The 27,217-nt window shown below is 36.6% G+C and overlaps 1 protein-coding gene and 1 pseudogene across 2 annotated transcripts in view; both read left to right on the top strand.

Moving 5' to 3' along the window:
• The window catches only part of DIAPH3 (diaphanous related formin 3), a 565,809-nt gene that overhangs the window by 444,649 nt on the left and 93,943 nt on the right, over positions 1-27,217 (top strand). The window lies entirely within an intron of this gene.
• On the top strand, positions 2,477-2,646 carry LOC131743612 (U2 spliceosomal RNA; annotated as a pseudogene).

The following is a 27,217-nucleotide window of genomic DNA, read 5'->3' as shown; positions in this document are numbered from 1 at the left end:
TTTCACTTTCTTCTAATACTGTGTATAAAGGAGACTTCTCTCTGTTCTAGCTCTCAGCTTTTCATTTTTATGTGACCCAGAGACTAAAGTGCTCTTCACTGTGCATTCTTAAAGAGTGATATGGGTGATGAGAGTTAGTTACGGTGGTACTTCTAGCTCAGGATAATAACTGTGCTTCTCCATATACATCAGACAGTCTTCGCACTTTTTTTGTGTCTTGTAGTTAGCATTGGCCAGTAATTTTGCAGCACATATCTGAATATATTTGTCCCTTGTAATTCTTAATGTGAGAGAAAATGATGGAAATGCATAATAGAGAAAATCAAGCACCACTCTATTTTTATTTATTTATTTTCCTTTGGGCCTTTTAGAGCAAAAGTAGCCTTCCGGTGCTGCATAAGAACTTGATGGCTAATCTGTATTCACTGAATCCTTAGAAAGCAAGAGAATGGGATGAGATTTGCATTTGGAATTCATATTAGTTACAGTTATTGAGTGAGTGTTTGTAAATAAGTGTCTTAATAAATTACACTGGCCTCATGAAAGCCAAGGATGTAGCTAGTGTAGCTAGAAGAACTATTTGTGCTTTGGAGAGGAATGGTGGTATGACTACTTGTTATGTAGTCTAGGTAAGGAGATAAATATTTTTCTACTTTATGAGGGTCTATAAATTTATTTAAGAAAGCATTGACATGCATTAAGAAAGCTGCATGTCCCACTGATTCCCAAGTAAATTAGAAATTATTAGTGTTAGCCATGATGTACGTTATTGTGATATGACAGCATTTGGCTTAAACAGTTTCACCATTTATTAACTCTGATATTAGAATAAATGATAATGATCATTAAATGCTATGTACATTATCACTTAACTAATTATGCTTGCAATCTCCTTCTATTAGTCAAACATCTTTGGGTTAATTAGAGGAGCTGCCTAATCCCGTTTTCTAGAGGAATAATGAAATAAAGGAGCATTGAAGTATGCTAAAGAAAGTGATAGTGTATCACCGCTTCCCTCATATATCGACTTCATTTACCCTCACCCAGTGCATTATAGTAGCCTCAAGGTTAAAAGATTCTGGCAATTCTTTTTATTTTGAAATATGATTAGGCCATTAAATTATATGTTCGTACTTTTCCCATTAAAGCATGTATGCAGCAGAAAAGTGCTAATATGCAAATGAAAACAAAATTCTCATTTACCAATATACCCATATTGAAAGATGAACCAAGTAACACTGTTTAGATTAAGCATTAAAAATGTTAATAACACCTTGTACTTTGATTCTGACGAGCTAATAACTCAAAATCCATAGAATTTTAAGGTTACAAGCATAAGACACAACCAAGAAGCTTTTATTATTAGTCCTTTTATTTCTTATTCTTGTTACTATAGTTAGGCTAAGGGATTCTTAAGCTGATGTTTGTTAAACCATGAACAGGGTTTTATTTAATCCAAAGTATATTTTATCATTGGGTGAAAAGTATAATTTCATCCCTTTTTCTTAGTCTTCCCCATGTCCCAAAGAAGGAGAAAAAAAGAGAAAAGGATCTTTTAAAATTCATTGTGACCTGTCATGAGGCAACTTCTCAAATAACGATGATGACCCTCTATTTTTGAACGTGCAGACAGACATAAACGAAGGGCATAGGGTGTGAAGAGGTAACTAATACAGTCTCCCAGGCAGAAGGAAGCACTGCCCAAGAGAGCCCTTGGGATCCCTGCTACACTTGCAGCCGTTGGCAATAGCATCCTCTCTAACAAGTCTCAAGGTTTCCATCACTTCCTAAACACTGCTCTGTCTGTTTGCTACTTATTTGCTGGAAACTGGACAAGGCCTATTACTCTCCATTCTATTAATCTCCTTTCTCTTCATTCACTGATCCCCATTCCCTTTCTTCACCTAAATATAAAAAGACATGATCTGCTCAGGGTGAGAGATAAGTATATTCAGTAATGGAACGAAGTAGGCAGAGTCAGTAACTCTAGGTACTATGTCATAGTAACTTGTAATGTTTCCTAGAAATTAACTCTGTGTCTTCTACATATTTGTTTTAAAGCCAGGAAAAGGGAAGGTTTTGAGAGTAATGTTTTTAATTATTAGTTTGTGATGAGTTTTCCTGTCTTGCTGGTATGCTCTCTTCGTGGTAGTTTCTTTGCCCCTGGGTCCATGCCTATCTGTTTTGAAAAGTGTGATTTATTTGTTTCCATGTTGTAGACCTATAGGGTTAGTCATGTGTTTCTCTTCTAAACAGATCTGTAGTCCTACCTAGAATCTCTTTATAGTTTTACACTAAGATCTTCTTTAACCCTTCACTGTCCTCTTTCAAGAAATACCAAATACTATTTCTACTTTCTTTTTTTTAAGTAAAATTATTTTTTATTATTTGAAAAAATTTAATTTTATTTTATATTTGAGTATAGTTAATTTACAATGTTGTGTTAGTTTCAGGTGTACAGTAAAGTGATTCAGTTATCGCTTCTCAGCCTTTTGGCTAACATCAAGTGTAGTATCTGTTCTTATTAGTATTTCAAAATCAGTAATAAAAGACTTATAAATGTACAAATTATTGGCTCAGCAAAGCCCTCTCTTTGTTTCAGTAAAGTACTTGGCACTATGCATTTCAGTGCACTGGGAAGTATTATTTTGTTTTGTTTAAACATTTCTTATACTCATACTTCTTACTGCATTTTAAATGTATACTGTATATAGAAGAATAACATATAGAAAAGTACACACTTCCTGAGTATCTGCCTTGATGAATGCTCATAAAGTAAGCTTACCTATGTAACCAATACCCAGATCAAGAAACAACGTTATTAGAAACAGAGCCCCTTCCAGATTCTCCCTTTCATAACCTCACATCCCACACATATCCTGACTGTGACACCAGTAACTAGACTTACTTTGTCCTTTTTATAAATACAATCTTACACTTTGTATCCATGTTGTTGTGTGAGGTTGTAATTTGTTCTAATGGTTATTTAGCATTCCACTCTGAATATGTGATTTTTTTTTCTTTTGTTCATGGATATTTATATTGTTTCTAGGTTTGGGCTATTAAAATAGTGCTGCTAAGAACATTCTTATACATGTCTTCTGGCTCTGTCAGAAATATACCTATTGAGCTGCATGAGCTGTTTGTATATTTTGGAAATTAATCCTTTGTCTGTTGCTTCATTTGCAAATATTTTCTCCCATTCTGTGGGTTGTCTTTTTGTCTTATTTATGGTTTCCTTTGCTATGCAAAAGCATTTAAGTTTCATTAGGTCCCGCTTGCCTATTTTTGTTTTTATTTTCATTACTCTAGGAGGTGGGTAATAAAAGATCTTGCTATGATTTATGTCAAAGAGTGTTGGGCTTCCCTGGTGGCGCAGTGTTTGAGAGTCCACCTGCTGATTCAGGGGACACAAGTTTGTGCCCCGGTCCAGGAAGATGCCATATGCCGCGGAGCGGCTGGGCCCGTGAGCCATGGCCGCTGAGCCTGCGCGTCCGGAGCCTGTGCTCCGCAACGGGAGAGGCCACAACAGTGAGAGGTCCACGTACCGGAAAAAAAAAAAAAGAAAAAGTGTTTTTCTTATGTTTTCCTCTAAGAGTTTTATAGTGTCTGGTCTTATGTTTAGGTATTTAATCCATTTTGATTTTATTTTTTTGTATGGTGTTAAAGAGTGTTCTAATTTCATTCTTTTACATGTAGTTGTCCAGTTTTCCCAGCACCATTTATTGAAGAGGCTGTCTTTTCTCCATTTTATATTCTTGCCTCCTTTGTCATAGATTAGTTGACCATAGGTGCATGGGTTTGTCTCTGGGCTTTCTGTCCTGTACCATTGATCTATATTTCTGTTTTTGTGCCCTACAAACAATAAATGCTGGAGAGGGTGCAGAGAAAAGGGAATCCTCTTGCACTGTTGGTGGGAATGTAAATTGATACAGCCACTATGGAGAATAGTATGGAGGTTCCTTAAAAAACTAAAAATAGAATTACCATATGACCTAGCAATCCTACTACTGGACATATACCCTGAGAAAACCATAACTCAAAAAGATACATGTACCCCAATGCTCATTACAATACTATTTACAGTAGCCAGGACATGGAAACAACCTAAATGTCCATCGAGAGATGAATAGATAAAGAAGATGTGGTACATATATATAATGGAATTTACTCAACCATAAAAAGAAACGGAATTGGGTCTTTTGTAGAGATGCGGATGGGCCTAGAGACTGTCATACAGAGTGAAGTAAGTCAGAAAGAAGAAAACAAATATCGTATATTAATGCATATATGTGGAAAATAGAAAAATGGTACAGATGAACATATTTGCAGGGCAGGAGTAGAAACACAGAACTAGAGAATGGACGTGTGGACACGGGGGGAAGGGGAGGGTGGGATGAATTGAGAGAATAGGTTTGACATAAATACACTACCATGTGTAAAATAGATAGCTAGTGGGAACCTGTGGTATAGCACCGGGAGCTCAGCTAGGTGCTCTGTGATGACCTACATGGGTGGGATGGGTTGGGGGGATATCCACAGGGGAGGGGATATATGTATACATATAGCTGATTCACTTCATTGTACAGCAGAAACTAAGACCACATTGTAAAGCAATTTTACTCCTCCAAAAAAAGAGGAAAGATACCTAGATGTGTAATTGCTGTTTCAGTGGATAAGCATATCTTCAGCTTTAGTAGATACTGACCAACAGTTTTCTAAAATGATTGTACCAGTTTATACTTCCATCAGCAGTGTATGAGAGTTTTCATTTCAACAATTCTGGTAGGATAGCTCATTGTGGTTTTGATTTGCCTTTCCCTCATGAGTAACTTGAATACCATTCCATGTTCGTTTGGCTTTTTGAATATCTTATTATGTGAAGTGCCTATTCAAGTCTTCTGCATATTTTTCTATTGGCTTGTAGGTGTTTTTCATATTGAGAATAAATAGATTTTGATACAACTTAGAACTCCATCATAACACTTACGTCAAACTACCCATTAAAGGAAAGACTGTGTTACTTTCTAGTAATATAATATTCCACATCACTCAGATGTTCTAGTGAGAGACCTTAGAATGACAGGTCTGGTCAATATATGTTAAAAGAGCAAGCATGTTGTAGACTCTGCTGCCTATTTACCCTCTTCTGTTAAATTCCCTTTGGTGTACCTGTCCATTTTCTTTTCCTCCTTGTTGTCATGTGAGAGCAATCCAGGGCCCCTCTAGCTTTTCTGACTGAACTGGGGACACTACAAAACATTATTCTAGAAAAGCTGACTATGTCATGGTAAAACTTCAGAAAACCATTTGTAAAATGAATGAATTAATAAATGAGTGAATGAGTGAATACATGAATGAATATGTGAATATGTGAATACATGAAAGAAAGAATAAACACATGATGGCATAACTGGGTCTTGAAGTTAGGCCTTCCAACGCTAATCCTGATATAAATTCCATTATGCCCTAATATTTACTATTAATCAGGAAATATTGAGTGTGGTAAACCATTGCCGTAAAACCTTGTCCTCAACTTGTAACTCATAAACATGTATCAGAAGTGAACTCTCAAAGTAACAAACTTGTAATGCATTTAGATTTAATTTTATGATAAAATTTGAGTAGCTTCTTTTATAAACTATTTGTGTGTGTGTGTGTGTGTGTGTGTGTGTGTGTGTGTGTGTGTGTGTGGTATGCGGGCCTCACTGTTGTGGCCTCTCCCTTTGCGGAGCACAGGCTCCGGACGCGCAGGCTCAGCGGCCACGGCTCACGGGCCCAGCTGCTCCGCGGCATGTGGGATCTTCCCAGACCGGGGCACGAACCCGTGTCCCCTGCATTGGCAGGCGGATTCTCAACCACTGCGCCACCAGGGAAGCCCTATAAACTATTTTTGAATACATAGTCTATTACTAAAGAAAAGATTCAGTTCAATGCACATGATTCTACTATTGATGAGTTAGATCCCGATTAAGTGAATAAATGTATACATTTCTCCTAGAAGTTTACTTTCATTTATATGTCACAAAAAAAATGTATCATATCTTCCAAGGTCAAATAACATATTAATTAAGGTAGTTTTAAATTGATCCAGAATTAATATGAAGTAGAAGCTACTCTTAGTTTTTATTTATTTTTATTTTTTTACTAAAATTTTTTTAAATTGTGGTAAAAAAACACATAAAATTTACTATCTTAATAATTTCTAAATGTATAGGTCAGTAGTGTTAAGTATATTCACATTGTTGCACAAACAGATCTCCAGAACATTTTCATCTTGCAAAACTCAAGCTCTATAACTCATTAAACAACAACTCTCCATTTCCCCCTTCCCTCAGCCCCTGGCAACCACCATTCTACTTTCTGTTTTTATGAACTTAATTACTTTAGATACTCATATAAGTGGAATCATACAGCATCTGTCTTTTTGTGACTGGCTTATTTCACTTAGCATAATGTCCTTGAGGTTCATCCATGTTGTAGCATGCATCAGGATTTCCTTCCTTTTTAAGGCTGAATAATATTCCATAGTATATATGTACAACATTTTGTTTATCCATTTATCTGTTGATGAACATTTGGGCTGCTTCCACTTCTTGGCTATTGTGAATAGCACTTCGATGAACACAAGAATGCAAATATCTCTTCAAGATCCTGCTTTCAATTCTTTTGGATATATACCCAGAAATGGGATTGCTGGATCATATGGCAGTTCTATTTTTAATTTTTTGAGAAAACACCATACTGTTTTCCATAGCAGTTGAACCATACTCTTAGTTTTTAAAAGTTGATTCTAATTTATGGAAGGGGGAAAAAGATATGTAGTTTACTAAGTATGTGTTCTTAAGTTCATTACTTACCATGCTTCCTTCTCTATAAAATGTGATGTTAGACTATGCCATAGTAAGGATGGGCCCTACATTTTTAACCAGCTTCTTTAGGGTTTTACCTTTATATGGTTTAAAACATCTTACTGTTTAATAAACAGCACTATTTATTCAGGACATGTTAATGGATATGAATAATTTTAAGGCTTTGTTATTCATATTGCCACACTGATGTGGGAATGGTTAAGAGATTATACTAATTTATACTCCTACCAGCATGCAGTGACTGTGTCCATTCCTCAGACCTTCAACAGTACTAGATGTTTCACAATTTTCAGCAATTAGACAAAATAGTATCTCATTGTTTTGCATTTTTAATTTGCAATTAAATTATATCTTTTTCTGTCTTTTATTATAACTGACAAAATGTGAGGGGCAAGGAGATCAGAAAGAGAGGAGGAAGAAAGAAACTTTCTCAGTATTTCTTTTCAAAGTATGTCATCCATTAAGGAAAAACCATACATTTTAATGTTGTTATCTCTTCTGTCTTATTTCTCAGCTAGGAGGAGTTATTATTAGTTTATTTGTGATGATTTTTCAATGCTGTTAGTCCAGGAGTAGGCTTTATTTTTACATTTTGGTTGTTATTAACAATACATATAACCAACTCTTGATTTATTGGAGTAATGAGTTAGAGATAGAAGGATGGAAATCAGAGACAGACCTAAATCCCAGTGGCACATAAGTGGTAAAGGGATTGGTAAAGTGGTAAAGTGGGTGTTTTGGGTCATTAGGCAGCAGCTAATAGATCTGTATAGATGCTTGTGACTAAACTTAGTCTACTTGATGCCAACAGAGCCAGTTGAAAGGTAAAGAAACTGAGCCAACGAACAAACTTCTTCGGGACAATTTTGGCATCAATTTCAACAGATTTTTTTTTCACTGAATTTATCACATGAATCCTTTTAATAAAAGATATTTCAGTAATGAAGTGCTTATACATTATGAGCACTTTGCTAAATGTGATTTTTTTTTTAATTTATAATTTATATACCTTACTTCTAGGAAGAATTTGGGATGGCTTACAAAAGAAAGCATATAACAATCCTAATCGTAATTATAAGAGAAAACAGATGCTATAAGAAAACAGAAGAAAGTTGACTCCTTAGCTTACAGCTTTGGTTCTCAACTTTAGCATCTATCAGAATCCCTTGAGAGGCTTATCCAAACACAGGTTGCTAGGCCTACCCCAGAGTTACGGATTCAGGAGGTTTGTGGTAGGCATGAGACTTGCATTTCTCATAAATTCCCAGAGGCTGCTCATCCAGGAACCACACTTGGAGAACCACAGATCTTCTATCATCATGTTTCTTGAGTATTTGGAATCATGATTGATTAATATTAGATTTTTTTATTAAATAGTTTCTGTTTGTGAACATATATCTCACTATCTAATCACACATAACAGCTATGTTATTATTTTCATAAGGCTCTTCATATGGATATAAAGGATATGATTGGTTATAATTTCCAGTCATTTTGAACCTTGGCCACATTAAATACACCTAAAGAGTTTTTAAATAACACCAATATAGAACCTTATTTCCACAGATTCTGATTTAATTGGTCCATGATGAACAATATTTTTTAAAATTTTCCTTGTGATTCCAAAGTGCAGCCAGAGTTGTAAGACACTGATAGGTAGAGAGAAGAATAGCCCATATTGCCAACAGATAATCAGGTTGTTTCATTTGTGGCTTGGGTTTCCCCCCACACACAATCAATTTGCCCAGCTACTCATTCCCGTTTTTATCTGTGTGGTATGCTTTTGGTTCTTAAGTATGCCATTTTGTTCTTCTCTTAATTGAACTTTATCTGTTTTTGATGAACTATTTCTCTAATCTATCAAGGTCATTTTAAATTGTACTTCTTTCTTCAAAAGTGTTTAACCCCTGCCCAACTAAGTATCATCTGCAAGTTTAATGAGCAGATTTTCAGTTTCCTAATTGAGATTGTACTCATTAAGTTTTAATATTTTATAATTTCATTGCAAATTATTTCTAGAGTGTGTGTGATGCTACCTTGACTTTGCTCTGGCTGCGCACATTTTCTTCATTATCAGTGAACATTCATTTAGTGCTTAGAGGTTGTGTGTTATTGAATCAAATTCCATGACTTCTAAATAGTTGAAAATAAGTGCTGAATCTGACTCTATGTAGTTTTAACTCTAAGGAGAATGTGTATCTAACATGAGCTGCATGAACAACACAGGACATATAAGCATTTAAACACAAAAATTGAACATTGAATCTACAGTTCATTGGTCAGGTGGATGTTGTGACACTAACTGTGGCTGTAGAGAATAGAGGTCAAGAGTACCATCTGCCTCTTATTAGCTGTGTAACCTTGAGCAAGTTACTTGCTCCTTGTGCCTCAGTTTTGTCATCCATAAAATGTGATTTTAATCATTTCTGCCTTGGTTTGTTGTAAAAATTTGTGTCAGATAATGCATGGAAGATTCTCAGCAGCGCCTAACACATAACAGTTCAAAGAAATAGTAATGATTAAGAATCAATTAATTGAGGAATTGATAGTGGAAGTTATTTAAGGTTTGGTTTGACAAGGCTTATCATTAACAATTTAAGTGACACAGAGATGATTGGTCTGGGGTCTGTCCCTAATCTGGAACTTTTGGTTTTTACACGTTTAGGCATGTTTTTATGTAAGCAAATAGTTTAGATTTTCTTTCTCAGTGTGCTATGTTTATTATTGGAAAGGGTTCTTTTGCAGATAATTATAACAACTGAGTGGCAGAGCCAGGATTCAAACTCAGGACTTCTGTCTACAAGATGCTAATTGCTAAATGGTAGAAACAGAGAGAATAGGTTGCCCCAGACGTAAAGGGTGAGGGGAGTGAGAATCTATTTCAAAAAAATAAGATTCCATAAAGAATGAAGAAGCCACTATTTGACCACTTACTACGTGTTATACATTGTTGAGCATTATTTACATTGTCTCATTCAGAGGCTTAAAAAGGTTAAGTAATCCTTGCCCCAAATCATTAAGCTGATAAATGGCAGAGCTAGGAATTGAACCCAGATATGTGACAGCAAATTCCCTTCTCTGAATCACTTCAATATACTGCCCATCCTTGAATAGAATCAAATTACTTTTTTCTAGAATAGAAGATGCACTCAAAAATATGATTTAGGGTACAGAAAGATAAAGTGGAGACAAAAGTTGTGTTTACTTCCTGTTTTGTGACAGAGCAAATTGGAACAATCAACTGAGGAATTTTGTCTTGAGTTTAACATGTATTTAAATTGGTTAAAAATAGCTGAAAAGTGAAGGTGTCCCAGGAGAAGAAGGCTGGAGATGGCCTAGATGAGGGTTTTAGAAATAGAGATAGATTGGAAGGGGTGGGTTAGAAGTGGAGGCAATTTATGCACTTCATCTTCTTTTCTCCACTGGTTTACTTAAAATAAGTAAACATCAAGAGTGATTTCTTTGAGCTTTTGAAAGCTAGCACATTTTTGATGAAACACACATTTTTATGTCACATTTACAGTTTTCAGAGGGCTTTCACATACATTCCTTTAATTTTTTTATCTTGTATTGGTGGGCACTTTTACAATTTTGCTTCTATTATACTAAAATATCCATAAGTACAAGGAACATATTTATACCAAACTGAATAGAAGCTACAACTGCACTGGAGTTTCTTTGCACGTACCTTTTTAATGTGTTTATTTCATTATAAATGACGTTTAATTATGGTCAAATTAAACGTAGGTATTATTTGGAAAATACTGGCCATCAGGCAGTGTCATGGAGGATCTTGCTTTTCTCCCCTGTCATTTTACACATTGTTTTTCTATCTCAAAAATCTCAATACTGCCACTGCTCAAACATGTTCAAAATGAAGTAATTTTCCCTATGTAATAGTTTTGAGTCCCGAAATATCAGTTTGATAAAAAACTATATTTTTCAGGCTTCCATTACTATTGCATTTTTTATGACTATAAAAAAAGAGCACTGCGTTTGTACTGCGTTTTGTCTGAAGTTTAATGATTTACAAAAACTCTTGTTTTCTTAAATTAGAATTACATAAATGAATATCCAGTGATTCATGAAAATAGAAGCTGAATTTCCTGCTAAGTCTTCTAATATTTGCCTTTTACCATTAGATTGGACTAAAATTAGACTTAGTCAATTTTATTTATCTACATATATAAACAATTTAACTCTAAAATTATTTGTTTTTGTTCTTTGACCTGGCATTAACTGACGTGCTAAGTAATACTGTATGACCTGAAATCTGGAGATATCATTTAAAAGCTATAAAGCAGGATTATTTCTACCAGACAATAAAATAATCTTACTTTTCATTAACAGCTATTTACTACTAATAAAGTGTTTACTTTTTAAAATAATCTTTTATGGGCTTCCCTGGTGGCTCAGTGGTTAAGAATCTGCCTGCCAATGCAGGGGACGCAGGTTCGAGCCCTGGTCCGGGAAGATCCCACATGCCGCGGAGCAACTAAGCTCTTGCGCCACAACTACTGAGTCTGCGCTCTAGAGCCCATGCTCTGCAACAAGAGAAGCCACCGTAATGAGAAGCCCGCGCACCACAACGAAGAGTAGCCCCGACTTGCCACAACTAGAGAAAGCCCGCACGCAGCAACGAAGACCCAACACAGCCAAAAATAAACAAATAAATAATAAATTTAAAATAATCTTTTATAAAATGAAAATAAGTGTCTACACAAGTTAAGGGATACAATTTCTGGTCAGATTGTTTATATGTATGTTTTCAGACATTTTGTACCAAAACCAGTAACTAATATGCTCAGTGAGAGTTCATTTCTCTCTCTCTTCACACCGACTAATCCATATCCCCAGATAATTAAGAAATCTGACTAAACTGAGCATCATTATGCTTATTATATGTACTGCTAATTTTGTTTTCATTTAGATTTTTCCCATTTTAGAATTTGTACTTACTGTTGTTCTCAAAAAAGACTGAAGCTTTAAAATTACTACATTAGTAGTTGTGGTGTAATACAATATAGCTGAAATAAAGAGACTACTATAGGATAGACCTATTTTTGAATTTCAGCTTTTCTGCTTATATGCTGGCAGTTACTGAATCTCTTTGCACCTTGGTTTCATCATATGTCAGTGGGTGGAAATTATGTCCACCTTATAGGGTAATTGTGAAAACTGAATTTAACAAGCCATACAAAACACTGTGCATCCAGTAAATGTTAACTGTTATTATTGATGATAATATTTGGTCCCATGATGACAGGAACGTTGGTTTGGGAGGGGGAAATATTTGAGTTTTGAAAATTTTAGAAATGAAGATCGTCATCTGCCAAATAATAGCAACTAGCCTCATTGTCCCGTGCTGCCTGCACATCCTCGCCTTCATGGCTCATTAAAAAGTGCTCCTGGATCAGATCCATGGAATGGTTTACATGACTATGAGTGGGGCTGATCCAATTATGTAGCTTGATGCAGAGCCATTTAGTGGTAGCCAAGGTAGCTTATTTCTGTGTCATTTAGATTAATTTTTTCCATTTTACTTGTACTACTACCAAACCGATTTCAAGATATTTTCAGCTTTAAAAGTTTACTTTAAAAACAGTGATAAACAGGCTTCTGTTTGATTTTAAATGATTTTCTATAACTGTACGATTGTAGCTCTTAATATAAATTGCTTAGATATTGTTGTGCCTTCCTAAAGTTACACACATCTAAGGCTTGGTTGAATATCCAGGTGTAAGGAAGCTCATGTTAATTTTTCAAACATTGTATACATTTCTATCATAGAAACTGATTGAGGGGAAAATGAGTTTGTAAATAACACTGTTACAGCAATATAAGTAAAGGCTGCCTCTTAAGGTAGGAAATAGAAAAAATCAAGTTAAGACGAATCTAATGTGATCACCTAATGTGATCACTGATTACTGATTACTGATTTACTGGAGTTTTAAAAGAATGGATCAATAATGATATTTTGTTTCAGGCTATTAGCAGGCAGAACCTTGTCTTACGAAATTAAGAAATCAGCTCTCGTTAATTAAACTTAAATATGGTGGCAGAGATCTTTGTGCCGTGAAGCGAGAGCCTGATCTCTGGCTATTTTGTTCTGTACTTGGTATAATGCAGTACACTATTCTCAGCCAAAGCCCTATGTTGTCTGGGCAACTCCCGTTGCCATAGCAATGAAATTCTTTTGCGGGAGCAGGGCGAATGCTAATTGTAGCCATTTGTTGTTCCTTCTGTCGATCCCTTAACTAGCACAGTTGTAGAGCAGCCAGAGACTGGGTGAACAGCACGAAGTGCCCCCAAAAGCATTGCTGCTGAAGGCAACCGGCTGCTCTGCTTAAAAAATTATTTGAGTAGCTGACAGTGCTGACAGTGCCACTATGTGGGCAGAAGCACAGCTTGACTCAGACCTTGACAACTGTTGATCTGGGACTTAGAGAAAAAGAGAAGACTGTTTAAAACCTGTTGAGAAGGTACTGATGACATGGAGATTAATTTGACAGCACTCCCTCAGAGGTAGGTGGTAGGCATATCATAACAACTGTTTATCCAGGCTAAATGCAGTACTGGAATGCCCCGAGGCTGTAGGAGACAGATCAATGGTTCTTCCTTTTATTTCCATCTGAAACTGCAGTACTGTGGCCTAAGGTAAAATAATTCATTTGGCTGGAACCAACCAATTGTAATTCATATAGGTATTAGATTCAGTTAATACTGGTAACTACCCCCTCTCTTTATAAAACCTTATTTTTAGAGACTTATGATTTAGTTGCCAGAAATGAGTTGAAACTGAAAGTCAACTCAACATAAATGAGAACAGACCCCTTTTGAAAAATAAATAACCAAGTGATATATACCAATTGTGTGCTCTCTCATGCTACTTTAATTTGAGAAAATGTTATTAACCTGGCTCATAATTCATTGTAAAGCCTAATTGCTATAGGTACTTGGGGAAGAAAAAAATATTATTATGGTAAGAGAAAACATGTGAGGCACAATTATACTATTATATCTTCCCTTTAAAAGTGTATTGATCCTTAAAAATGGTCAAGTTCATGAGATTTTTTAAAGCAGCTACTGTGTAAACATAGTAATAAATTTCAAAGTACTTTTTTAGGTATAAATTTAACGTATGTGCCTCTTAATTGAATAGACTAAAGGTACATCCTGGCTGAAATGTCCTTAAAATGTAGAGGAACTAATATCATAGGCTTGTTTTGACAAGCTATTCCTCACCATAGCTTTATATTTGTTTGTATTGAGATGGTCAAAATTAATATAAAGATAGCCCTATCATAACTACAGATTCCTCTTTTTACTGGCAAGTAGGGAAAGAAGGCCTTTCAATTCAATGTTGTTGTTTTTTTTTCCTTGAAAGAACTCTATGTGTATTTACTATTTTTATTGCTTGTCCTGCTCTTTCCAGGGAGGCAACTACCTGAATATCATTCAGTGCCCTGAAAGAAATTAGTGTCCTATGATAGTGATCATAATAAGTCATTTGTGTGCTTCAAACACTAAACAAATTAGTCCCATCCCATTGGTTAGATATTCCATCCATAAATTCCAAGCAGGAAAGACTTGAAATTTGTTTGTTGAAATTTTCTAAGACGTACTGTTTTCTTCTTTTAATAATTTTTAATTAAGACAAGAAAATGCCTATAAACTATATAATAAGTACTATTTTTTAAATATATATATCTTTTTTGTGAATTTTATATGCAAAGTATCTCAGATATTCCTTAATAAGCTTTTTTGGAATATTCTTTTAAAGGTTATTTTTACTAAATCCTCAACTTTAAAATATTTGGTTGTACTTCTAAAACACTGCATTCTCAGTATAATAAATGAGAAAAGAGCTTATTTATTATTAATGCTCTTAATTCCTCAGTCAACAAAGTTCCTTACTGTCAAATTTACTACCAATCATGGCTTCTCCCATCGTGTTCAGAGAATAAATGAAGTCTAACCTTACCATGAGGCTGCACATCCATTTTTTTTCTTTTATTTTTTTGGTAGAGAGAATTTGTGTTAACATATAGCTTAGCAGTGGACTGGATGATAAACAGCATGATAGATTTCCATCATGATTGGTCTACAGTAGCCCTCTGGGGAAATCAGAGTAGACCATCCATCCTCACTCAACCGAAGTTCTTTCTCTTAATGGCCAGAGAGATGAAAGTCCTAAAACCTGAATATGGAATGAGGAGTGCTCTGATATCAAGCAGTGTTCTGAAAGCACATCATATGAATATTAAACCTCAACCGGAAAGCCAGCTCTTTGTGGCACCTAGAGCCCCCACCAACTTTCTTCCACGGGCAGAACCAGACCACTGCTGATTGTGTTCCAGAGCCTCCCAGTGTAGAAACCTGCAGCCCAGCTTGTCTTATTGGGTTCTCTGTAGGCCTTTGCTTTTAGCGTTACAGCATGCCAACATCTTGCTCACTAGGGCCAAACAAACCAAAGCATTCCCAAACAACTTCTAGTGGAAGTGACAGTACACAGGCTTTTAGAATCAGGTTACTTGATTGGAGTGAGTCTTACAACAAGGACTATCACCTGGGAAGGAGGAGTTGAATATGATGAGATGGAATCCAGGGCCCAAGCTGCTTCTCCTGGCCTCAGTCTGGTGTGGGTGACAGGATAATCACTTCCTGAAATGATAGATCACATGTGACATAGTTGGCCTCCAGCGCCTCCTAGGGTGTGTGTCAGGAAACCCAAGAGGAGATGTGTCTGAGCACTCATGAAGTTAGGTGGACCTCCATTTCAGCTTGAGGTTTCTTCTGAGGTGGGCATCAGCAGGGAAGACATCACTTCCTGATGGCTTAAAAGAACCACCCCACTGGGAAAATGAGGGAATGAGTGACCTAAATTTTAAAATTAGTTTTTAACCTCAGCTCAAACCACTCACTCCTTGTCCCTCCTTTTAAATCAAGGAAGCTCGAAGAAGGTATGTCCCACTGTGATTCTCCCTGGAAGGCGGATGAACCATTCTAGCAATACATAGATGGAGGCAGCCTGATTTAAAAATCTAGCTGCAAAATCTGTACCTCATATGGATATTTATTAGAAGATTCTTGATCTGTGCCACAGTCAAGCCTTCCCAGGACATTATCGGGAAGTCCCTTCCTTAAGTACATACACCTCACTGACAGTCCTGAATAATGGTGGCAGTTTTTTGTGGGTTTTTTTTTTTTTTCATGTATTGGTAATTGGAAACATGGATCACCTTGGAAACCTGTTAGATATTTTTTAGTAGTTTTGTGGTTTACACTTTGGCTCATTTTTACAGTTATTTCTCAATTATTTTTAGCCAAACATGTCTTATTCACAGTTCAACATTCTATTTCTTTGTGCCCAGCATTAAGCAATTTGCTCCTAAGAAAACTGGTGAAAAATTAATGATTCCACCTACTAATTATACATTCTTTTTTCCTTTTTTTTTTGAAACTTAGCATGATTTTATAACTTTTGCATGATAGTTCAAGTTTAAATTTTTTAAAGTTAGACTCATTTTTCTCCTTGTCAGTCATTACATGAAAATGATTAGTCAAAAGCCAGAAACTAGCACTCTATAAATTATACATAATGAGAAAAACTATCAGTGGTTCCAAACCTTGCTGTGTGTCATAATCATTGGGAAGCCTCATTCCAGACCTACTGAAGCAGAGCCTCTGGGGGTAGGTTCTCTGTTTTTAAACAAATTTCTAAGATGATTATTGTGTTTGTAAGATATCCCTAGTTGGAGAACAAAAATTTTGGAAACAGTGGTCTGGGGGTAATCTCTCTCACCTTTTAATATCAGGTTTCAATGTGAAAAAAAGTCTTAAAATGTTGATGTCAATTCCAGGAATATTCACAACTAACTGGCTCATATTTTTCATTTTGGTTCTTTTTTGATGTTTGTTTTTCTCTAAAATGAAAATATTTCTAATATCTGATTATAACAGATATATAAAATAAAAAATGATGTTAAATAGGTAATGTAAGTCTTATTGACTGTAAATAAATTTTTAGCAATACAGAACATGGACAGAATTGCTGTTTTTAAGGTATAAAAAGTTCTTTAAAAACCACACACCAGAGTCCAAGAAAAAAAAAAAAATTGTGACAGCATGAACCAGTAGATTGGAAAGATTCATTTTCAATCCTTATCCTTCCAGACTATTTACTTAGACTAGCTTGAAACATACTTTCAACATTAGCGAAAACTGCCAAACAAACAGACCAGACATAATTGGCTGAAATTTCATTAGAAAATTTCTTCGTTTAAAAAATAATTTTTAGAAAACCTAAAGTGTGCATTGATTATATGCATTCATTTTTAGTCAGTTTGCTAGTGACAGTTCACCTAGAGCTGAGAAGGACAACTCTAGGTCCTAGTTTCTGAGCTAACAGCAGCTCATTGTTTCAACAAAGTCTGGGCTATTGGGAAATGGGACTATACTGAGTGACAACTTAATCTATATTTATATGTAGGTGCAACCTCGTTTTTGTTTTGAATTTTATTTATTTATTTATACAGCAGGTTCTTATTAATTATCCATTTTATACATATTAGTGTATATATGTCAATCCCAATCTCCCAGTTCATCACCCCACCACCCCTACCCCACCACTTTCCCCCCTTGGCATCCATATGTTTGTTATCTACATCTGTATCTCTATTTCTGCCCTGCAAACTGGTTCATCTATACCATTTTTCTATGTTCCACATATATGCGTTAATATACGATGTTTCTTTTTCTCTTTCTGACTTACTTCACTCTGTATGACAGTCTCTAGATCCATCCATGTCTCTACAAATGACCCAATTTCATTCCTTTTTATGGCTGAGTAATATTCCATTGTATATATGTACTGCATCTTCTTTATCCATTCATCTGTCAATGGGCATTTAGATTGCTTCCATGACCTGGCTATTGTAAATAGTGCTGCAATGAACATTGGGGTGCATGAGTCTTTTTGAATTATGGTTTTCTCTGGGTATATGCCCAGCACTGGGATTGCTGGATCATATGGTAATTCTATTTTTAGTTTTTTAAGGAACCTCCATACTGTTCTCCCTAGTTGCTGTATCAAATTATATTCCCAGCAGCAGTGAAAGAGGGTTCCCTTTTCTCCACACCCTCTCCAGCATTTGTTGTTTGTAGATTTTCTGATGATGCCCATTCTAACTGGTGTGAGGTGATAATACCTCATTGTAGTTTTGATTTGCATTTCTCTAATAATTAGTGATGTTGAGCAGCTTTTCATGTGCCTCTTGGCCATCAGTATGTTTTCTTTGGAGAAATGTCTATTTAGGTCTTCTGCCCATTTTTCAATTGGGTTGTTTGTTTTTTTCATATTGAGCTGCATGAGCTGTTTATATATTTTGGAGATTAATCCTTTTGTCCATTGATTCGTTTGTAAATATTTTCGCCCATTCTGAGAGTTGTCTTTTCATCTTCTTTGTAGTTTCCTTTCCTTTGCAAAAGCATTTAAGTTTCATTAGGTCCCATTTGCTTATTTTTGTTTTAATTTCCATTACTCTAGGAGGTGGATCAAACAAGATCTTGCTGTGATTTATGTCAAAGAGTGTTCTTCCTATGTTTTCCTCTAAGAGTTTTATAGTGTCTGGTCTTACATTTAGGTCTCGAATCCATTTGGAGTTTATTTTTGTATATGATGTTAGGAAGTGTTCTAATTTCATTCTTTTACATGTAGCTGTCCAGTTTTCCCAGCACCACTTATTGAAGTGACTGTCTTTTCTCCATTGTATATCCTTGCCTCCTTTGTCATACATTAGTTGACCATATATGCATGGGTTTATCTCTGGGCTTTCTATCCTGTTCCATTGACCTGTATTTCTGTTTTTGTGCCAGTACCATATTGTCTTGATTACTGGAGCTTTGTAGTATAGTCTGAAGTCAGGGAGTCTGATTCCTCCAGCTCTGTTATTTTCCCTCAGGACTGCTTTGGCTATTCGGGATGTTTTGTGTCTCCATATAAATTTTAAGATTTTTTGTTTTAGTTCTGCAAAAAAATGCCATTGGTAATTTGATAGGGATTGCATTGAATCTGTAGATTGCTTTGGATAGTATACACATTTTCACAATTTTGATTCTTCCAATACAAGAGCATGGTATATCTCTCCATCTATTTGTATCATCTTTAATTTCTTTCATCAGTGTCTTATAATTTTCTGCATACAGGTCTTTTGTCTCCCTAGGTAGGTTTATTCCTAGGTATTTTATTCTTTTTGTTGCAATGGTAAATGGGAGTGTTTCCTTAATTTCTCTTTCACATTTTTCATCATTAGTGTATAGGAATGCAAGAGATTTCTGTGCATTAATTTTCTATCCTGCAACTTTACCAAATTCATTGATTATCTCTACTAGTTTTCTGGTGGTATCTTTAGGATTATCTGTGTACAGTATCATGTCATCTGCAAACAGTAACAGTTTTATTTCTTCTTTTCCCATTTGTATTCCTTTTATTTCTTTTTCTTCTCTGATTCCCAAAATCAGAGACTTCCAAAACTATGTTGAATAAGAGTGGTGAGAGTGGACATCCTTGTCTTCTTCCTGTTCTTAGAGGAAATGGATTCAGTTTTTCACCATTGAGAATGATGTTTGCTGGCGGTTTGTAGTATATGGCCTTATTATGTTGAGGTAGGGTCCCTCTTTGCTCACTTTCTGGAGAGTTTTTATCATAAATGGCTGCTGAATTTTGTCAAAAACTTTTCCTGCATCTGTTGAGATGATCATTTTTTTTTTTTTTTTTACTTTAACTTGTTAATATGGTGTATCACATTCACTGACTTCCGTATTTTGAAGAATCCTTGCATCCCTGGCATACATCCCACTTCATCATGGTGTATGATCCTTTTAATATGTTTTTGAATTGCATTTGCTAGTATTTTGTTGAGAATTTTTACATCTATATTCATCAGTGATATTGTTCTGTAATTTTCTTTTTTTGTAGTATCTTTGTCTGGTTTTGGTATCAGGGTGATGGTGACCTCATAGAATGAGTTTGGGAGTTTTCCTTTCTCTGCAGTTTTCTGGAAGAGTTTGAGAGGGATGGGTGTTAGTTCTTCTTAAATGTTTCATAGAATTCACATGTGAAGCCCTCTGGCCCTGGACTTTTGTTTGTTGGTAGATTTTTAATCACAGTTTCAATTTCATTACTTGTGATTGGTCTGTTCATATTTTCTATTTCTTCTTGCTTCAGTCTTGGAAGGTTATACCTTTCTAAGAATTTGTCCATTTCTTCCAGGTTGTCCATTTTATTGGCATAGAGTTGCTTGTAGTAGTCTCTTAAGATGCTTTGTATTTCTGCTGTGTCTGTTGTAACTTTTCCTTTTTCATTTCTAATTTTATTGATTTGAGTCCTCTCCCTCTTTTTCTTGTTGAGTCTGGCTAATGATTTATCAATTTTGTTTATCTTCTCCAAGAACCAGCTTTTAGCTTTATTGATCTTTGCTATAGTTTTCTTTGTTTGTATTTCATTTATTTCTGCTCTGATCTTTATGATTCCTTTCCTTCTCCTAACTTTGGGTTTGTATGTTGTTCTTTCCCTGTTTCCTTTAGGTGTAAGGTTAGATTGTTTATTTGAGATTTTTCTTGTTTCTTGAGGTAGCCTTGTATAGCCATAAACTTGCCTCTTAGAACTGCTTTTGCTTCATCCCATAGGTTTTAGATCATCATATTTTCATTGTCATTTGTCTCTAGGTATTTTTTGATTTCCACTTTGATTTCTTCAGTGATGTATTAGTTATTTTGTAACGTAATGTTTAGCCTCCATTTGTTTGTGTTTTTTATGTTTTTTTCCCTGTAATTGATTTCTAATCTCATAGTGTTGTGGTCAGAAAAGATGCCTGATATGATTTCAGTTTTCTTAAATTTACTGAGGCTTGATTTGTGACCCAAGATGTGATCTATACTGGAGAATGTTCCGTGCACACTTGAGAAGAAAGTGTAATCTGCTGTTTTGGGATGGAATGTCCTATAAATATCAATTAAATCTATCTGGTCTATTTTGTCATTTAAAGCTTCTGTTTCCTTATTAATTTTCTGTTTGGATGATCTGTCCATTGGTGTAAGTGAGGTGTCAACGTCCCCCACTATTATTGTGTTCCTGTCTATTTCCACTTTTATAGCTGTTAGCAGTTGCCTTATATATTGAGGTGTTCTTGTGTTGGGTGCATATATATTTATAATTTTCATATCGTCTTCTTGGATTGATCCCTTGATCATTGCATAGTGTCCTTCCTTGCCTCTTGTAACATTCTGTATTTTAAAGTCTATTTTATCTGATATGAGTATTGATACTCCAGCTTTCTTTTTATTTTTATTTGCATGGAATATCCTTTTCCATCCCCTCACTTTCAGTCTGTATGTGTCCCTAGGTCTCAAGTGGGCCTCTTGTAGACAGCATTTATGTGGGTCTTGTTTTTGTGTCCATTCAGCGAGCCTGTGTCTTTGGGTTGGAGCATTTAATCCATTCACGTTTAAGGTAATTATTGATATGTATGTTCCTATGACTGTTTTCGTAATTGTTATGGGTTTGTTTCTGTAGGTCCTTTTCTTCTCTTGTGTTTCCCACTTAGAGAAGTTCCTTTAGCATTTGTTGTAGAGCTGGTTGGTGGTGCTGAATTTTCTTAGCTTTTGCTGTTCTGTAAAGCTTTTGATTTCTCTGTGGAATCTGAATGAGATCCTTGCCGCGTAGAGTAATCGTGGTTGTATGTTCTTCCCTTTCATCACTTTAAATATATCATGCCACTCCCTTCTGGCTTGTAGAGTTTCTACTGAGAAATCAGCTTGTAACCTTATTAGAGTTCCCTTTTATGTTATTTGTCATTTTTCCGTTGTTGCTTTCAATAATTTTTCTTTGTCTTTAATGTTTGTCAGTTTGATTACTATGTTCCTCCTTGGGTTTATCCTGCCTGGGACTCTCTGCACTTCCCGGACTTGGGTGGCAATTTCCTTTCCCATGTTAGGGAAGTTTTCAACTATAATCTCTTCAAATATTTTCTCAGGTCCTTTCTCTCTTTCTTCTCCTTTTGGGACCCCTATAATGTGAATGTTGTTGTGTTTAATGTTGTCCCAGAGATCTTTTAGGCTGTCTTCATTTCTTTTCACCTTTTTTCTTTATTCTGTTACGCAGCAGTGAATTCCACTATTCTGTCTTCCAAGTGACTTATCCATTCTTCTGCCTCTGTTATTCTGCTATTGATTCTTTCTAGTATAGTTTTCATTTCAGTTATTGTATTGTTCATCTCTGTTTGTTTGTTCTTTAATTCTTCTAGGTGTTCATTCTTTAACTCTTCTAGGTCTTTGTTAAACATTTTTTGCATCTTCTCGATCTTTGCCTCCATTCTTTTTCCAAGATCCTGGATCATCTTCACTATCATAACTCTGAATTCTTTTTCTGGAAGGTTGCCTATCTCCACTTCATTTAGTTGTTTTTCTGGGGTTTTATCTTGTTCCTTCATCTGGTACAAAGCCCTCTGCCTTTTCTTCTTGTCTGTCTTTCTGTGAATGTGGTTTTTGTTCCACAGGCTGCAGGATTGTAGTTCTTCTTGCTTCTACTGTCTCTACTCTGGTGGATGAGGCTGTCTAAGAGGCTTGTGCAAGTTTCCTGGTGGGAGGGACTGGTGATGGGTAGAGATGTGTGTGCTCTGCTGGGCAGCACTCAGTAGAACTTTAATCTGCTTGTCTGTTGATGGTGGGGCTGGTTTCCTTCTCTGTTGGTTGTTTGGATTATGGCAACCCAACACTGGAGCCTATCAGGCTCTTTGGTGGGGCTAATGGCAGACTCAGGGAGGGCTCACACCAAGGAGTACTTCCCAGAACTTCTGTTGCCAGTGTCCTTGTCCTCACAGTGAGCCACAGCCACCCCCCCCCCCCGCCTCTTCAGGAGACCCTCCAACACTAGCAGGTAGGTCTGGTTCAGTCTTCTATGGGGTCACTGCTCCTTCCCCTGGGTCCCGATGCACACACTACTTTGTGTGTACCCTCCAAGAATGGAGTCTCTGTTTCCCCCAGTCCTGTGGTAGTGTTGCAATCAAATCCCTCTAACCTTCAAAGTCTGATTCTCTAGGAATTCCTCCTCCCATTGCCGGACCCCCAGGTTGGGAAGCCTGATGTGGAACTCAGAACCTTCTCTCCAGTGGGTGGGCTTCTGTGTTTTAAGTGTTGTCCAGTTTGTGTGTCACCCACCCAGCAGTTATGGGATTTGATTTTATTGTGATTGTGCCCCTCCTACTGCCTCACTGTGGCTTCTCCTTTGTCTTTGGATGTGGGTATCTTTTTTGGTGAGTCCCAGTGTCTTCCTGTCAATGACTGTTCAGCAGTTAGTTGTGATTCCAGTGCTCTTGCAAGAGGGAGAGAGCACACGTCCTTCTACTCCACCATCTTGAACCAATCTACAACACCAAGTCTTGATCCTCAATGGAAAATCCAAGCAGTCATGGTTTCAGATCCTTGTAAGCTGATTATGGTTCTTAGAGGTAGGGGAACCAAGGCTTTCCATAATCCAGACAATGCAGAGCTTGTCTTTTGGACTACCAGCCCTGGATAAATACTAATCAATTTGCAAACTCGTTTTGCCTCATATATTACATGCACTTGGGAACTGGTAACCATTGGCTTGCCCATAATTCTCAGTTGAGCAAGGAATATCTCTATTGCACACACCAGTGTCAACTGAAAAAGAAAAAAGAAAAGAAAGCACAGAAGGCTGCAAGTAAGAAAAGAGTTTATATGGGGTCTTAAGAATTATAATTTGGGAGACATAGATTCAGGGAAGAGAAATAGTTGGGTTTATAAAGCAATAGCCGTGAAGATGTACTCTGACACAGAAAGGAAATATTTGTCCTTGAGGAATGGCTGTCCCAAGTTGTTTCAGGACAAGAGTCTGATAAGTATTTTGAATTTCTGGCTAATGTTCTGGATGCCTTAATTAGGACAGTAAGTGGTAAAAAGATGAGATTCCATCTAGACTGGAACATGTGTAAGCTATGCTTCCTCAATGGCTTCTGGCCTCCATCTTAGAGAGCTCGCTTAGCAATACTGTCTCCATTGTGAGTTCCTTCCACACCAGCCATTAGTGAATCCGTTTCTTCCCTTTACACACTGAAATTATAAGAGAACTCAGTACCCTTGAACTATTTGTCTGAAATACTTATTCCAAGTGGTCCTCTAGTATTGGAAGGATTACCCTCCAGATATAGCAGAAGAATTGCTAAAACCTTTTGCATTCTGTTTTTAAAAGATAGTTAACCCCTAGGTTAAACAATATTCACACTTGAAACAGTACTGGCCCCTGCTGTGTTGGGTTTTGGTCCTTTCTCCCTTCTATTTCGCCATCTTTTTTTTTTCTCTTGCTTTGTTCTTATTAAACATGCTGACAAACCTCAGGCTGTGTGTTAAAGCCAGAGGAAAAAGAAAGACAAAAAAATAACTAAGTTTTAAAATACTTACTTCCAGGCAGGCTAAAGTTGTCAGGTCTTATGAAAGCAAGTGCAGCAAGAAACCTTTCTGGAACAAAAAGGCCCCGAGTTTTACAAGTTGTCCATCAACTTGACTCTACTCGTCCCTAACTAAAATACTTTAGTCACTCCACATCTTACTCCCTGAGATTCTTTTTCTCCCTTGTCAGGCACATTCATCGTTTCAAAGCTCCCTTTCAGATGTCACCTTCCAGGCCCACCTCCCATCCCACTCCTGGTCAAAGAAAAATAATCCCAGCTGCTCTGTGCTGCCATAGTGCATTCTGTCCCTGTGCCACCTGGTTAGTTGTCAATGCAGTTGTCATTCTTACTGGAATATGAACTCCTAGAGGGCAGAGACCATCATCTTCATTTACCATTCCCTAATACCTAGCAGAGTGCCCAGATGATATATGTATTAAGTGACCTTAATGGTTACGATTATTTCTACCCATAATGTTATTTGTCTCTAGATCATATTTTTTCAGATAATTGACTGGTATCAGAATCCAAATATTGGATATTACATCTTCATGGGGTATCACACTTTTAATCATTTTAAAAGTTGAGGTTTTATTTTTAGTTGCTGCAATTTTCTTATTTAATTTTTCATAAGTGCAGAAGATGCACAAATCATGAGTTCAATGTGTTTTCTCAAAATGAACTCACCATGTAACCAGCACCCATATGGTTTTTCAGCAGTATAGAAACTTAAAGAATTGATTCTAATACAAACTTAATGTAAGAAATGGTTTGCCACCGGTTAACTTGATTGTGTGTGAGTTTGTGTGTGCGTGTGTGTGTGTGTGTGTATGTTTTGAGACAAGGAAGTGACAGTGATACCCGTAGTGTGTAGAGTTTTTTCCTCTATTAAAGTGCTTTTTAAATTCTCCCTTTTGCATTCCCTTGGCAATTTCAAAGGAAATTGAATTTAAATGTGTTTTTCTAGCTGCATTTAAATGTATGTAAATGGATTGTAAATAAAAACTTTAAAGGAAATGAAAATGTTTTACAAATATCCCATTAATTCCCCAAGCATCCCTATATGACTCTGAAAAGAGCAGTTGTCACAGAATCAAAAGGCTACAAGAGACCCTTCAGTAGATCTATGAGTAGCCATTACAGAAAGATAATTGGCCACTTTCTCTTTAAAATGTTCAGAAAAGGAAATTTCATACTTTTTCAGGACAGTCCTCAGTCTGGGCTGTCATGCAGACCTATAAGTGTTGAGGCTAGGATGAGAGAGTTCTCTCCATGGGGAGTCATTCCTCAGGCACCTCCACCACATGGTGCATCTGGAGCCTCTTATCCTACATCCTAACTCCTGCCAACCCAACCTTTATTACCATCCCTATGATGGAAACCTCCTCCCTTGCTTTGTCACCTCCACTACCACATGCACACAGCATTCGTCACCAAGTACAGTTTATCCCACTTCCATGAGGTTGTTCACACCTGGCCTTCCCTCTCTTTGAGCACCACTGCCTTCTTCCCGTCCATCCTCATTTCTAGACGGTTGGTTTTATTATAGTATCCCCATTACTCTCCTTCCCTCCAGGTTTTCTCCCATCCACTTCACTCCTCTGCACTACTACTACGAAAGAGATCATCCAAAAATACAGACATTTGCATGCTCTGTGTAAATGCCAGTGGTTCCGAATGTAACCCCTCACGTGATCCTCCCTGTACCTCCCCAGCCTCACCTTTCCGCGCTCCACCACCAGACTCCACCACTTGGCTATACTTGAGCCATTTGCAGTTCCCAGTGCGACCCAAACTTTTCAACTTGTGCAGTTTCTTCCTATTCTCGGAATGGTGCCTCTGTATTTCACATTCAACATTTCAGTAAGCTTAAAAATGTGAACTCCCACCCTGAGCACTGCCACCTTCAAAGTCTATCATTTCTTCAATTCTGAAGAATCTTGTCATAATTCGTGAAGGGTGAATTGTCAAAGCTGCTTCAACATAAACATAAAATATGATAAAGTAAAAACATGACCTACTGTGTTGAGTAGACATGTCTTGATCTGTTCTTTTTCTCTTTTTTTCCCTCCTTTCAGTAGGATCTGTATTCAGATCACATGCTGGTCTTTTTAGATTACTACTCATTTGTGGATTGCTGGAAATAGTATGAGGAGGGCTTGAGGTGGGTGGGTGGTGACAGTGAGTTCATGTAGTCTCAGGCTGAGAATCAAATCTCTTCAAATATTTTCTTATTGCCCTGGGTCTTCTCTTGCTTTTCAGTGTCCAGGTAGTTGTGGCTTGTGGTAATGCTTCTTATGTCACAGGCTTTTTGTATCGGAACCTAGTGTTGTCACTGCTTTGCCTGTAACTGTCTCCCTTGGCTAGGAAGGTGGTATGTCACCATTATTTCTCCTTTAAGCCCACATTCTGTACTGTATTGTGGTGTCTGACTTGTCTCTCCCTTGCCCCAGCCATTTCTTCATTTGGCTTTTAAATCAAATACTGTTCAGGACTCTGAAACTTAAATTTAGAGAATTTGTGTTTGCTAAAAATCTGCAGGGATATGTGTCAGCAATTAGCATCCTCCATTTCGGTGTTTTACAGATAAGCCTTTTAGTGCATTATGATTCTTTCCATTATTTCATTGAAAATTGAGGATTTTTTTACGTTGTCATTTAACTGTTTTCTGCTTTAAGTTTTAATGTGTTGTTTCATTTTGGAACTTTTTACTGAAATATTACATACATGTAGAAAAAGGTACAAATTGTAGAAGTATATAGCTAAATATATTTTCTCAAAATAAACACACAATGTAACCCTACTCATAACAAGGAACAGAGCATCACCAATGCCCCCAGAAGCCCCATTTCTAGAACCTTCCAGTCCCTAACT

This window comes from Kogia breviceps, chromosome 16, assembly GCF_026419965.1.
Source record: "Kogia breviceps isolate mKogBre1 chromosome 16, mKogBre1 haplotype 1, whole genome shotgun sequence".
Classification (NCBI taxonomy): Eukaryota; Metazoa; Chordata; class Mammalia; order Artiodactyla; family Physeteridae; genus Kogia; species Kogia breviceps.
Note: the sequence above shows the minus strand (reverse complement) of the source record. Positions and strands in the feature narration are given on the sequence as shown.